The sequence below is a fragment of the Ambystoma mexicanum genome, chromosome 2p, assembly GCF_040938575.1.
Source record: "Ambystoma mexicanum isolate Mex_15411 chromosome 2p, UKY_AmexF1_1, whole genome shotgun sequence".
Classification (NCBI taxonomy): Eukaryota; Metazoa; Chordata; class Amphibia; order Caudata; family Ambystomatidae; genus Ambystoma; species Ambystoma mexicanum.
Window position 1 is genome coordinate 1,318,168,696 of NC_090923.1, and position 16,458 is coordinate 1,318,185,153.

Consider the following 16,458-nt stretch of genomic DNA (forward strand, 5'->3'; position numbering starts at 1 on the left):
TTCTGCACTGTCAAAATGCTCCACATTCCAGTCTCTGAGAGATTTGGGGAGTCGCAAAAAGAGGTGTAAATGGTGCGGAATTAGTTGAGAGCGCTCCCTGACCTAGTAATGCATGACATATATTAGCTTAACATGTGTCGCTCTATTCTCCGGGTTAATCCAGAGAATATGAACAAGTGGCATTTTTGCAACAGCTCTATTCACACGCAGTTGTGTTGCTTCAAAGTACTTTACAAAATTCGGGATGCCCAGGCCCCGGTTACTGCTGTGAGCCATTAAAGTTTGGAGTGCAATTCAGGGAGTTCTATTCCACCAAATAAACCTTGTTAATAACTAATTAAATGTCTTCAGAAAGGTTTTTGAGAGTAAAATAGGCGGGACCTGAAAGCAATATAGAAATCTCGCTAAAACAACATTTTTATTGAAGCTCTTCGCCCCAACCATGATGTTGTGAGAGGATTCCACTTCGATAAATGCTCCGTAATATTATTTTATCAAGGCCGGGTAATTCGCTTCATACATCTTGCTCATGGTATTTATAATATTTACTCCCAAATATCTAATTCCTTCCTGTGCCCATCTAAATTGTCAATGCTGCTCAATCCTTCTCTTGATGTTTTTCCAAGCGAAATATCTAAAATCTCAGATTGCTGCATATTAATCTTCAATCCTGCTATCTCTCCAGATGCACCCAGCTCGTATGTCAATGCATCGAGAGCTGTCTCTGGTTCTGTTAAGACCACCAAAATATCACCAGCAAACACCATTTTTTAAGGTATTTTCCTCCAAATGGAATCCCCTTAATGTCTCTCGAAATTTGCAATTTAGATAATTATGGTGCAAGGTAAATGGCAAAAAGCAAAGGGGGCAACTCAACCCGGTCAAACACGTTTTCAGCGTCTAATGATATCAATGTGGTCACAGATTTCATGATCTAAATCTTTTCAATAAGATGACAACCCCACCCTATCCTTATCTCGACAAATAAATGCAGTCAGATCAGCCTCTGCATGCACATGTAAACTCATTGCAGCCTGCAGACCATTTCTTACCACTCCTAACAGTGTGACATTAGCCAGAACCCTCATTATGGCCAAAACTGATTATTGCAGTGCTCTCTACCTAGGAACCAGCCAAGAGAACCTCAATAAACTTCAAACAACCCAAAACAACGCTATTAGAGCCGCCCTAAACATCCCTCGTAACCATCACATTTCCGAATCCAGAACCAATCTAAAGTGGTTACCTGTCAAACAGAGAATCTCTCTGAAAACACTTGCCCTCACGCACAAATGCCTGGTGAATAAGGCCCCGCCCTACCTCTGCAGTCGGCTGTCCCGCCACTCGACATCCCGACCTCTAAGAACTTCCCAGACCCATTGTCAATCGATCCCTAGGTTCAAACTGCAAAAAGCGGGGAGCACAAGCTTCCAAGTTATGGAATGCCCTCCCCGTCACAATCAGATCTGAAGACTCATTCAACACATTCAAGTCCAAAACCAAATCTTGGCTCTTCAACCTGCACTAAGACATGCTCTACACACCTTGCCTTCCATACCCTGGCCCATTATATATAGAGACACTTGTTATTTCTCCTGTCTACCCACATCCGCATTGTGATCTATGTATATAGTATCTGCTCTGTATGTATTACCATCATGTATGTATATATGCTATGTATGTAACCTTTGCACAAATTGCGTATTCTCTATGTATGTCTACATGCTCTGTATGTAACCTTTGCACAAATTGCGCCCTGATGCCTCCGGGCCGGATGGTTGCGCGTTACAAATAAACAAATACAAATACAAATACAAACCATTTGAGTGTTATCAAAAGTTTGTCGAACTGGGATAAACCAAAATTGGTCGGGTCCAATCAATTTCAGAAGAAGACCAGTGAGACGCTTAGCTATTACTGTGGTACAAAGATTTGCATCTGTGTTTGTTAAAGATATACGCCTGCAAGACCCACATGTTGTCAGATCTGTACTGGGTTTGGGAAAACTACCACCATGGCATCCTCCATGGATGGAGTTATTCTGCCCTTCGTTCTGAATGAATTAAACAGTTTGGTTAGCCAAGGGACCAATCTGGATTTGTATTTTTTATAGAATAGTGATGGAAATCCATCTAGAGCCGGGACTTTGTTAGGTGGAAGGGACTCAATTGCTGCCAACACTTCCTCTTCTGAGATTTCAGTTTCTAATTCCTCTCGTGTTATTTTAGGCAAGGGTACAGAGTCTAAGTAGTCAATCTGTGCAACTGACAAGAGAATAGGTGAGGTATATAATTCTTCATAGTAGTTAATAAAAATGTTGGCTATAGCCTCTGTTTTTTCACTATGGGGGTAATTCATAGAAGTCAGCGCACAAGTGGCACACGTGGCTGCGGCAGTCTGCGCGAGCCGCGTGCGCCAAAATCCATTTCCGCGCACAGCGTATTCATGGATTTTAACATCCATAACCAGCCTTGGCGCAGAGTGGCGCAGCGACCCTGCAGCAGTGCCAGTTATACTCTCAACCCTTCCCCATGCACCATGAACAGCGCACAAATCCTGTAAATGGCGCACAGGCCAGTGGACCAGCATACAGCCCCACAATCACGAAAACGTCCGTAAAAATCCCTGTGCACCCCTCCAAATACACACACCCCGCTGCGTGGGAAATGTTACACGCGATTGGCCCTGTGCGAGCGGGGTACGTGTATTTCGGGGTTGGGTGAGAAGTTTGCGAGCAGGGTACGTGTATTTCGGGGGTGCGCGGGAAGTTTGCGAGCGGGATATGTGTATTTCGGGAGTGCACGGGAAGTTTCACACGCGATTGGCCCTGTGCAAGCGGGGTACGTGTATTTCGGGGGTGCGCGGGAAGTTTAACATGCGATTGGCCCTCTGCAAGCGGGGTACGTGTATTTCGGGGGTGCGCGGGAAGTTTCACATGCGATTGGCCCTCTGCGAGCGGGGTATGTGTATTTCGGGGGTGCGCGGGAATTTCTACACACGATTGGCCTTGGGCAAGTGGGGCACATGTATTCTGAGGGGTGCGTGGGGAGTTTCACATGCGATAGGCCTTTGGCGAGCGGGTATGTGTATTACTGGGATGCGCAGGTAGTTTCACACGCGATAGGCTTTGGGCGAGCGGGGTACGTGTATTCCTGGTGTGCGCTGGAACTTTTAAACACGATTACGCTGTCTGAGCGGGGTACATGTATTCTGAGGGGTGCCTGGGAACTTTCACACGTGAATTTGCTTGCAGAGTGGGGTACGTCTATCCAATGGGGTGCGCAGGGTGTTACACACGTGAATTGCCAGTGTGGGTCCTCCCAGGTGTGCCCTCGACCCCCTCCCCAGCCCATGCAGGCAGCCCACACCACAGGGGGCTACCTTGCACCCCTGGTCATGTCCCGCAGGCAGCCCATCCACCATGGGCAATCCCCCCCAGCCAGCCCACATGTCATCTTGCACTAGTGATCACCGACTCATGCCCCTCAGCACCCCCACCCACCCAGCATTGAGGGGTACCTGCCACCAGGCCCCGACTCATGTCCCTCAGCACCCCCCACCCACCCAGCATTGAGGGGCACCTGCCACCAGGTCCCGACTCATGTCCCTCAGCACCCCCACCCACCCAGCATTGAGGGGCACCTGCCAGCAGCCCCCTACTCATGTCCCCACAACATGTCATAAAGATGCACAATCATGGGCCTCATGTGCACCAAAATCCCACAGCACGCCACACCAGTCTTGAGAGGCAATCAAGTCCCCAATCCACCCCACAATGAAATGGCTATTCCATGACACAAACCGAAAGTCAACTATGTACATCAAAACATGTCCTTCACACACACACACTGGGTGCAAGTGATTGTCTAAATCCTCTTTTTCACATGCAGTAACCCATTGAGCGAATACCACACATCGAAGTAAGAAACAAAAATGTATTATGAACAAAATGAATGAAATGAAATGAAAGCATAAAACATATTTCAAATGATGAAATGAAATGTATGTCCAAAACAGAATAAAAAAACATATGAAGAACCAATCCAAAGTGATGAAAAAAAAACATGTGTCCAATCTCACGGTCCACCAAATGAAATCCAAAGCAAACGTAAACTGAATAATCCATTGATCCATGGTTATAAATAAAATAAAATCCTCACATGATCCACTGTTCAACTATGTACACCGGGTTCATCCAGGGACCATGAGCCCAACAAAAGAAATGAAACCTATCCAAAAAACTACCTAAGAAAAGAACTATATACAAATGTGTGGGGCATAGTCCAAACACCCCAAATTAAAGGAAAACTAAAATGAAACCTAACACTAAAAACTATATACAATGGCGGCAGGCTAGTCCAACGGCTCACTTTCTGATTTCCCGGACCAGGGCATCATCGAACTCCTGCACAATGTCCTGGAGGCAGTCCTCTTTCATGGCCCTGAGGGTTCGCAGGGACGATGTCATGTTGACCTCCAACTCCCTGCGAATTGCCTCGAGGCACTCAGCCCACCTCAGTGCCCTCCGCATGGAGTTCTCCGCCCTGACCATTGAGAGCCATGCCTCTTCCGCCCGCCTCTGCTCCGCATCTATGGCCTGGCCCAACTGCTGCCACACGGAAGACACTTCCAATCCTGGGTCCTCGTGCCCTCTGGCCGATGCCTGCCCCTCGGATGTTGAAGGCCCTGAGCCATCATGGTTCCCACCTTGTTGCTGCTGCTGCTGTGCCTGTGCCCTGGCTCTTACTGCCTGCACATCCTGCTCCGGCTGGGGTGCAGTTGTTGTGGTGGCCACATCTGCTGGACGTCCAACTCCCGACTGTGGCAGGGATGTGTCCTCCACCAGCCTGGCCGTTGGGCCAGGGGCAGCTCCACAGGGTACCCAGGTGATACATGGGTGGGAAGATGGCATGGAGGACGACTGGCGCATAGGGGGTTCAGGTGAGGAGGGGGTCGGAAGAAGGTCCAGCATACGGAGGAATCAAGCCCTGGTGACCCGTCCCAGTAGGTCAATGCGGTCAACGATGCATCCAAGATGACCTGCAGTGTCTTCACGAAAACACTGCAGGTCACCTCGCATGCTCCGTTGACGCAACGCTATCCCAGCCAGGACATGCTCAACCCGGTCCCAGATTGCCACGTCCGCAGGGAGAGGAAGGCCAGTTGTTGTGCGCTCATCCCCTCCCTGAAAACGGGTCTGGACGTAGGCATCCCTGCTGGTGCGGGATGATGCAGTCACAGGATCGGGGACAGGATTACACACAGGCACCTCCGCGGCGGCCTGGGCTGCATCCTGTCCCTGCCCCTGCACTGCACCACTAGCACCAGTGGAATCCCCACCTCCAGACCCCGTGTGTCTCTTTCACGGCTTCCTCCTCCACCAAACCCCCCACCAACCTGGATGACTCTGTGCCATCTTCCTGCGTCGGACCCTGTGGGATCTCAGCTGCCCCTTCTGCTGCCGAGGAGTCCACCTCCAACCTCCGCCTCTTGGACCTACCCTCGGCAGCTGCGGCCTGGGACGCGGCACCAGACTCCTCACTCCCCGACGAGATGACATCTGGGAGGGGAGCCAGGCCTTGCATCTCCGGCTGGCGGTGCGATCCCTGCCGCCTTGCTCCACAGCACCCTCTCTGCTCTCTTCATCAGTTGACGCTGCAGACAGGGAGAGATAGGACACAGGCAACAGGGCACTGTACAATGGATGATACACACATGACATTTGTATATGAGTGGCAGTGTCAAACTTCAGACAAGGCATCACACTCCCCAACACTCATGTCATTTCAACTCACACACATGAGCAAATCAACACGTATATCGCACCAGGCAGCACCATCCATACACATACAATAGCACGAGCAGCTGAATGTGAGCCTGACGTCACATGCAACACGGGGAGTGCATAACACATGCACACATGCCACCAGACTGACATGCATCTGTACATCTCCACCACTGCAGTGATAATGTCACCATCCTTGTCACATCTGGCAATCAGCCTCCTACATGTCAGTGTCACATGCATCCATGTTACATCACAGTTGCACACTTGTCACATGCACATACATGCAGCAGGAACCTACATCCATGTGTGACACCACAACCATGCCACAGTTCATACACATAATTTTGACATGTGCGCACCCACACATGCATTTGCCCAGCATGCTTGCCAACACATACACCATCGATGTGTCTCACACATGAGAGGAATCACATGTGGCTGGTTCACGTCCCTGTACATACGCATCCATACATGGCCCTACAAAGACATATGTTGAACCTGCACCCTCCTGGTACACCACAAAACGCACAGCGTACAATCAGTAGGCATGTACACTTAGCGCTCGACTCCAGACGGGTCTGCCTCTCAAGGACCTGGACGTGGAGCGCTGGGTGTATACGTTCCAGGACCCTCATTTGGATGGTGGTAAGGCGGACCCGGCATCCCTTGCCATCTGCTGGCTTCAAGAGGTGCCAGGCCTTGCTGAGGGTCCTGGACCTGAAGTCCTCCCAGCGCTTCCGGACGTGTTGAATGTCGCGGACTGCCACCTCCTCCGCGTTGATGGCAGTCACAATGTCCATCCAGATCCTCTTCCGTCCTTCATTATCGGCTTTACGAACTTCCAAAGAGGGCATCATACTGCCCCAGGACATGCTCCACCAGGACACCAACTTCACTGGCACTGAAGCTGGTGGCCCTCTGCCTCTCTGGCTGGGGGTTGCCAGTGGTGCCAGATGGTGTAGACATGGCAACCCGAGGCAGGTGTGGGTGGGCAACTGGGTCCTGGGGCTGGGCTGTGGAGCGATGGTATCCCAGTCGGGAGTCTTCAGTTCCAGCAGGGGTGGTCACAGCAACTGCACCCCTGGCTGATGTGCAGGCACCAAATAGCAGGGCACGTGGGCAGCAGGCAGGCGGGCAGCAGCAGATGGCAGGTGGGAGCATGCTCGGGGCGCTGGGGGGCAGGAATATGGCCTTCTGGGCAGGAGTGTGGTCTTCCGTGTGTTGTTGCATGGCCAGCTTGATACGGAGTGATTTGGCATGTGAAGAAATTGCACGTCAGTGTGAAATTCAAGGAAAGGCCCTTAGCGCGTAAGCGCGTCTCTGACGTTACGCGTGCGGGCGTTTCCAACAACACGGGGGCATAGTGGATCAGCACGTGAAAAAAACACACGTCCGTGTGGGAATGCACGTAATTCGAGGAAAGGGCCTAAGTGTGTAAGTGACGTGACGCGCGCGGTCGTTTCCCTCAGCATGGGTTAAAGGCGAGTGGGGCCAGCAGTTTGCTGTACGTGCCTTTTGTGGAGACCGACGTGTGTGTTGCTATTTCGTGTTGTTTCGCGCGCCATCACTACTTCACAGCGTATCAAGGACGTATCTCTTCTTTTGGCGGGGGTATTGGCTACGCGTGTTTTCATCATCGCGCTAGTCTGCCGGTGAGTCGCGCACGCTATTTTTCCCACTGCGGGTGCCCCTGTGTATCGCACCCGTTTTCGAGGTCATAGGAGCCTGCGTGTCCCACACGTATGCGTTTTTCGTGTTACTGTGTGCCACCGCATACTGCGGGAGGTTAATTCCACGCACATAGGCTGCAGGGGTTGCGTGCATGGTTTTACTGCAGTTTTGGGGTGCCTGAGCATTGCGTGACCCGTCACTACATCACCGGGGTCACATACAGCCTTGTAGGTGCAGGGGTGCTGGTAACATCTTGCATCCCACCCCCTTCACCACAATTGCCCAGGACAATTGTGGTGTACACCTCCCATTGGCACTCCTCTATCTGTGCCGGCACTACTCCATCTGAGCCATGGTTGTGAGGCCACAAAAGGTGAAGGGCGCCTCAGCTGGGCATCCTCCTTGTGGCGGGCGTGGTCAGGGACGTGGCCGGGGTGACCAGGGAGTAGGGGGACTCCAGGGTGTCCAGGGTGGCCACAGAGGGCGAAGAGGCAGGGGTGCGCCACTTGTGCACGATGTTGTGCTATGTGTCGGTGCAGTCATGCCACCACCCCCTGTGGTTCCGAGAGATGCAGCTTCTGCATCTGGCACTGGCGCCCGTGTGACTCGGCAGTCCATTTAATCGATTGCCACGGGCCCAAGGGTAGTGGTAGCTGCAGGTGCAGCTGTGGACACCACCACCCAGGCTCAAGGTCTGCCAGCGCAGGGTGCGTTGGCACTTGAAGAGTCCTTGGAAGATTTCCGACAGGGCAGGAGGGAAACCGTAGGTACACGCAGGGCTGCCCTGACCGAGACACGTGTTCCTGGGGCAGTAATGTCATCGCTGCCCCAACAAGCCGGGTGTTGGCTAGTGCAGGGGCAGATGGAGCCAACAACACCCCAGTTGTGAGTCTGCCAACCAGGACAGTCGCGGTCAATGACCCTGGCACAGCGGATGTTGCTGCACAGGATCCATTAGAGGGCACCCAGCTGCCACTGATGCAAGTCAGGCCTTTGGTCGTCCCTCCACCTGCCACTCCCTTGGCTTAATCCACCGGTGCCACTGGCCATACTGATCAGGGCGGCATTTGCCAGCCAGGGTCTGCGCCACAATCCAAGAGGAGGAAGGTTGCACCTGTAGCACAGGCTGGGACCCCACACACAGCCACAACCTCCTGCATGTCGAGGAAGAAGCCTTTCTGCAACCAGGAACTGGACTTCCTCGTGGACTACGTGCGGGACCACAGCCGTGACATGCTAGTGGGGCCTAATTGTCAGACTACGGCTGCTCACCGTGATACCCACTGGAAGCAAGTTGCGGAACATGTGAGTACATTCGGGCATGAGGTGCGCACGGCGCAAAAGTGCAAAAAGCATTGGAATGACCTCAAACGCAGCGCTAAGGCTAAGCATGCCTCAAATTACAACTTCACTCTGGTGACTGGCAGTGGGCCTGCACCTGAGGAGGAAGACCTCACTCCGCACGAGTCACTTGTTGCGGAGTTCATACCACCTGAATTGTCGAAGGAGTGGGAGAGATGCCCAGTCCAGTGAGTGTTGCTGCGTGTTTGTTGAGGACATGTGTGTTTTACTTGTGTGATGTGTTGTGCATGACTGCCACTACATGTCATGTGTACATGGTTATGATGTGCAAGTAATGCAATGCTTCACTGATGCATGGCTGCTCTGTAGGATGGTGGACATGTGGGGCGGACGGGGACTGTCCCCATCACCACTATTGCACCCAACTCACATGCTGGTCACCAGGATGCCCCTCCGGTCAATGTTCCAGCTCACTGGCCCTTCTGCATGTAGCCTGGGGTGTCCTTCCTCTCAGCCCTGGGACTATGTCATAGCATGACAGACGTGCATGTGTCATCTGCCTAAATGCGGGTACTCCATGTAGGCATGCTCCCTTGCCCCTCCACCCCCCATCTGGACCCCAATTCCACCTTTGCACTGGTCTGCTTCAATGTTGCCATTGAGTACTTGCCTGTTTATGCGTCCTGTGTACATGCTAACTTCCACCAGCCAATCTGCCAGACATATGCTGTGGGGTACATCCTTTGTACTTGATGCAGGGTGTCTCACTTGGACTGTGCAGAGGTCAGATGCCCCGCAGGGACATGAGTGCCCATTCATGCTCCATGTGGATTCCGCTCATGCCCCTATGTGTCTCTGACTGGATTATCATTGTAGTACGTGTCCAGGGTGAACTACATTGCAAGGCATTTCATCAGCCTTCCCATGGCCACTGTGGCTCAGTCCTGCGTCGCACACATGTTTAGGGTGTGACAGTCTGTGTGTGTCACAGGCCTCAGCCTGTTTCATGGCCAATGACTCTGTCCAACCGGTGTAGTGTCTTCTTCACAAGTGGGTGTACTCTGGAGGTTTCATCATGTGTCCTGCTTACTGTCCCATCATCATCTGCTGTGTTGTCACTTGACTCACATGATGAAATTGATGCTAGTCAACACTGGCCCTCATTACGATACTGGCGCTATACCATGGCGCTATTAGCACCATGGTTGGTGCCGATATCGTAACCTGTCCGCCATGGTGAAATGGGCAAAGGGACCTCGTAATTAGGCGCTAATGGGTTAACGGCGCCGCAGCCTTTTACGGCGCCGTTAACCCATTAGCGTCAGGGTCGTAATGAGGCCCACTGTCTGTCAATACATAGGTCTATGGTCATCATTTTGATACCATGCAAGGCATCCCTGCATTTGCACTTGGGGGGAGGGGTGGTTTGCTTGTAGCCATGCTACCCATTGAATGCACATTGCACGTGATGCCTGAAGTTGACCTTGCACTGCCTTCACATTTTCAGATACACATCATGAAGTACTTGAACATGTAGATAGTGAGTAACGTACAAATTTGCTGCACTACATCGACCCACTTTTGAGCGATATAACACCATTCTACATGCCTAATCACAAAAGCAATGTCAAGTTGAGCCAGCATGCATGGCAGGTTTTCTTTTGTGTGTGACATGTCTGATTGATGTGTTTGGTGTCTGTGTGATGTCTATGTGTGTGTGTGTTATGTGCTTCTAACATGTGTAGTGACCTTTTTTCTCTCTACTTTTCAGATGATGACGCAATGGAGCCAGAGGATGGTGTTGTCATGCCAGGCACAGGGTTTTTATCACTACAGCAACCCGACACAAGTGGGGGTCGTGGGGTGGTAGGCCATGAAAACCCACATGTGCTACAGTCCATCTTGTCTCTGGCTGGCAATGAGTCCAGCCCTGATGACCACTCTGACGTCCATGTCGAGTTGGATGTGCATCAGGTCCATATGTTAGGGGTGAGTGATTCTGATGTGGGCACTCCTCTGTCCATGACACCTGCAATGAGGGGTCAGACAGTGTTGGAACCTCTGCCTGCGGTGGATCAGGATGCAGGGTCACCCTCCACAACAGTCACTGATGTGCCTGGGACATCACATCGATGGGGGCATGTAGTCGTGCAGCCACGGGCGGTGCCAACACAACGAGGACACCCAGTCCTTGGGTCCCGCAGGTGTCGCCACACGCAACCACAGTATACTGAGTGTGAGCAAGACATGACTGCCAATTCTGAACGCCAGGGGGCAGCAATGGAGAACATCGCTGTGAGCATGGAGCATGTGGCCCAATCCGTGCTCCCCCCTGCTAGGCAGGTGCTTCTCCAGCAGCAGGCGGCACGGTCCACGGCCCGCTCACTCAGGCTGGGCATGGCAGCCTCAGACAGGGCACGCCAGGCTGAAATGTTGTCTCTGCGTGAAGCAATTGCTGCTCATGCAGAGGCACACATGGAGGCCCTGAGGGAGGAGTATGCTTCCCTCAGATCCACTCTGCGTGTCCTTCTGATGTCCCAGAGGGAGCGGTCAGAGGAGAGGTCTGCGCAGCTTGAGCGTACCATCTCGGCTGAGCAACATGCTTGCCGGGAGGTGCATCAGTTGTCCAGCCAGGCCTTGAAGGAGGAACTCTGTGTTACACGTGTTACCTTGCAAGAGGAAGCACGCGTTTCACGTGAGGTTCTGCATGCAGACCTACGTGTCATCGCCACACAGAGCCAGGCTCACCCGTCTGGCAGACTTGCTGCCAACGAGGGGCAAGCTGTGGCTATGCGTGGTCAGGCTCCTGTGACACGTCCTCCTTTCCAGGAAGAGCCAGACTCGGACGACGAGGTATCTCCCACATAGGTCAGGCTGTGCAGGCGTTGAGCCCATGGAGGTTTTTTTTTTCCTCAACATCATCGCATGTGGGTGTTGAGCAGCACCCTGTACCTCCCCCCTCCTGGGTGCCTCCCCCCCAGGTCGTATGTGGCCATTTTTGATTTTTCTTTTAGTTTAGTTAGTTAAGTTTCAATTTGATAGTTGTTTAATTAGGTAATGTAGGTTTTTCATAGTTAGTGTAATTAGTTAATATAGTTTAAAATTGCTTGTCTGTTGTGCTTTCATGTGATGGTGTGGTGCTTTGTGGCTTTTGACAGCATCCACTGTCTGTTCCAGCTGGTCCCTTCAAGCTTGTCTCGTGTATGTGTTTGCAGCTTGGGGTCCTGACTCACATATGCCACTCCTGCTTCCCTTATCCATGGGCTCGCAAGGATGGTTCGGTGTAACAGCCTATTACACAAGATATTTGGACTGTAATATCTTTGGCATGTCTGCTGCTGTACTACTTGTGTTGACACCCCTAGTGGGGATGATAGGGGTGATTTTGACCACAGTTCTTCCTATGCTAGATGGGTGGTTTCATGATTCATGTGTGCATTAATTGCTATACATTGTGTAGTGTGTTTCTTATCTTTGCTGTACATGTGCTTCATGCAATTCATGCTGTAGACAGTGGCTGACACACTTTGGCTGGGAAAGTTGCACTGATGGAGTGATTTCAGATGTACGTCTCTGACATGGTCCACTCGTGACATGCCTGAGGAGACACACACAGGGAAATTTCATCCATTAATCATGTGTTTTCTGCCCTTTCTGCAGGGGGATGAGCCTCCAGACCACCTTTCCCAGGACACATGGCCCATTGGATGTCTGGAAGCTGGTCACGTTCGGTGGTGCAGACATGCATGTGTGTGCGCAGGCAGAGCCACAGGGATTGCACTCATACATCATACAGAAGTTGACGTGTTTCAAGGAACTCCAGGCAAGGTGAGCAGCACAAGGGGGGCGCACCACAGCCAACCATCCACCAGGACAGTTGCACATGCATGCTAAGAAGCACCACTGACGGTACGCTTGGACAGATATTGGTGTTGAAGTACACAGTACAGCTAAGATGCGTTGGTGGAGTAATGGGTAGTTGATGGGAAAGTTGTCAGGGGCACATGCAGGGGAAGTGGCACATATCCTCCGGTCCAACATGGTCCATTGAGGCAGTTGTATTAGCCATGTAGCGTTCCAAGACAGGGAAAGAAGCAGCTCACAGGGACAGACAACGAGGGACAGACTCATGTGCAGTGCATTTCATTTACAGGTTTGAATTGCCACATGCACTACCTACTTTATTTAGGTTATGCTGTAACACGACTTGTACTGAAGTCGTACCTTGCTAAATGCGTCTGGATGCTTACCCAGGGAACATTGGATGTTGAGTGAATCTTGATACATTGGGCTTACATTTGCCATGCACCCACCGGCGCATTACTTACTGCATTGACTGTGTATGAACCATCACGGGGGGAATCTTATTTATGGGTATGAAGCACCACACCAGATAGTTTGTAGAGTATCGTGTTACTTTGGGGCATGCATGGTGGTGTGTGTGTGTGTTATGGGCACGCACAAATTAGTGACTCTGGCTCTCTTTGCAGCATTGAACTGCTCATGTTACCGGACCTGAGAGTGCGCAGGCAGGAGGCCAGCACTCACCCCAGATATAAGTTTCTCTTTGGCTTCAATTTGAGTAATTTGGTACTATGTGCATGGTGTACACGTTTGGTCTGATTGTGTATGTATTAATGTGATTATTATGTTTTTGTACATTCGCTACTTTCCCTTGTCAATCCTACTCCCCTCTCTTGCCCCTCATTCCGGTTATCCAGTATACCAATGCCTGTCCCGACTGCATATCCCTGACCCTCCTTCCCCACCAGGGTCTCAGAGGCTTGTGTGAGTTTGACCTTGCAGGCATCCAGACCACGGTGAGGGTGGTTGGTTCGTGCCACTCCTGCGCCTGTACATGGGAGCTGTGACAGTACACATATTTTTGTGGTGCATCCTTCGATATTATGTACCACACATGGTACGCATCCTGTTGTGACATTGTTTACTGTGCTACCTTGGTTGTTCCATCATTGTGCTAGTACTTGGGCTTTGTGACATACTGCTACTTCACGTCATCTACTGGAGGCTCTTCTGGTTTGCTTTGCTGCCTGCAGGATTTTTGCTTGGCTTCTGTGTTGGCCTGCTTTGAGTTCTCTTTGATTTGGTGTTTTTGTAAGTCAAGGTGTCCTCTGAGGGTGCTGGACACTTTTTACATGCAAGGTGGAAGATGGAGACAAAGGGGAAGGGTGATCCTGTGGCCAGGTGAACTTCAAGCCTGAAGGCTACATACCCCATGTGCAGTTGTTCAGTGGGTCATGGTAATATGTGTGGGAGGGGGGTATTTTGTTGTTGGACAGTTGCCTTGCCCCACAGTGTGATGGGCACCCTGACATTGTAATTGTGGCATCCTTTGTACATGATGTATTCTGCTGATCAATGGCTGTTCATGTGTTGTGTTTACCTTTCAGGTGTGAGGGTATAGTTGTGGTTTGACATGCTGGGGTGTACACATGGGCAATGTTCACATGTGATGAGGACACTGATGGTCACTTGATTGCACATGCATGTATTGGGTGCATGTCCCTACTGACACACACACTCGCACTATGATCCACAACATGTACACCCACCCTTCCATGTCCACATGTGCACACAGTTAGCCTTCTGGGGACCACTGTGTCCCTGCAGCACATGATCTATGACCATTTGTGGATCCTGTATATGTGTAATTTGTTTTTTTGTTTAGTTTGTCATTTTCATGTGATGCTCAGGGTGTGCATCACACACAATGACTGGTCACTATGCTGTGTGCTGAGCAGTGTGTTGCAGGAGATGGACACAGCACACGTATTATGCAGTGTTTATTTTGCCGTGCACAATGTGCATGTGAACAGGCATTCATTGTTATGTTCAAGCTACAACTGTTGTTATGCATTTGGCTATGACTTGCTTTTGTGTGGGAGGTTGTTGGTCAGTAATTTCATCTGATTCCATGTCAGGCATCATTGTCTGACGCCACTTTGCATTTTTCACATGTCAATGTGTACATTATTGTTATTGTGTTGGTGTTTTGCTATTGCTTGCCATGTCATGCTGTGGTTTTGGTGGCTTTGTGTGACATACCACTGATTGTCATGGCCTGTTTTGCAAGTCTGTGTGATACACACCTTGCATGTGTACCTTTTGGTCACACATGATTGGTTAGGTTTGAGTAGCTAGAGATGCACACAATGTGGCACTTCCATAGCAACATTCTCAGGGTGGTAAGGTTGTGACAGTTGACTGTCTCTTTGTCATCATCGATTGTCACCTGGTATGTGCCAGGCCTGTGTGCACTCTGCAGGGGTGGGAGTTTAGGTGAAAAATGTGGCCACAAGCTAAGTCCGGGCTGCCTCGGCACTTGCCCTATCTCCTCCCATGGGCAGCGCCTGTGCCTGTGGTTGGGCATGTGGGGGCATCACCATGTCCACCGGTACGCCCTGCCGTGTTGCAACATTGTGCAGGACACATGCTGCCACAATGATCCTGCACACTAGTGGGGGTGCATAGAGGAGCTACCCGCCAGAGCGGTCAAGGGAGCGTAAGCGTGACTTGAGCACTCTGAATGTGCGCTCCACTATGGCCCTGGTTGCAATATGGGCAGCGTTGTATCTTACCTGGGGTGGTGTGGTGGGGTTCCGGATTAGCGTCATCATGTGGTTGCTCAGACGGTAGGCACTGTCCCCTGGAGAGGTGATAATGGCTGTGATTATTGGGGTTTGTGTATTTGTCTGTGTGTGACATGCATGCATGTGCACGGTCATTTGTACTCACCTAGGAGCCATGTGTCGCCATGCTGCCCAGCTTCCAGGGCCCGGCTCAGGGTGGACATTCTGTATATGAAACTGTCATGGGTGGAGCCAGGGTAGTTTGCATAGACAGAGGTGATAATTCCCTTGGCATCGCATACCACCTACACGTTAATGGAATGCCAGTGCTTGCGGTTTCGGTAGATGTGCTCAGTGGCCCTAGGTGGACGTAGGGCCACATGGGTGCAATCTATGGCACCAAGCACTTTGGGGAAGTGTGCCACCCTGTAAAAGTCCTGGACGACGGCCTGCCTTTCTGCGGGTGTTCTGGGCATGTACATGTGCCTGCGGACTGAGGGGCGCGCAGTCATGATTGCCAACACCTGGTATAGGCAGCGTGACTGCGTGGCCTGTAAGACCCCCCCCACTATGGCAGTAGTCCGCTGAAATGAGCTAGTGGCCAAAAAAAGCAGGACATTGAGCACCTTCTCCAAGGAGCTCAATGCTTGGGAGCAGAGGGTGGGTGATGGAAGGTCATCTTCCCACCCCCTGACCAGGTCTAGGATGATACGAGGTGGAAACCTATACCTGCCGTAGACCTGGTCCTCAGGCATCCCAAAAAGGCTTGTCCGGGGGTGAAAATGCGGTCCCTGGCTATTCTCCTCCTCCTGCGGTGTCCCACGATCAGTGCTGCGACAAATGGGGCATTCATCGTAGCGGTATGTACGTGTTTGTTGTTTGTGTGTGCTTTTATACTGTGCGCAGGAACGCTTATGCCTGCCTTCCTGTGGCGGACGTGTTGACGCCTGTGCGCGTCTTTTAGCGTGCGCGTTTTTCCTGTATTGAAATCCATGAATACAAGTTGTTTACGTGCGTGTGGGCGTTCTGTGTATTTCCCTGCAGTACTTCCCCAGTTGCGCCTTCTTTTTCACGCATTGTTCCCCATTCCGTGCGTTATGCCCCGTG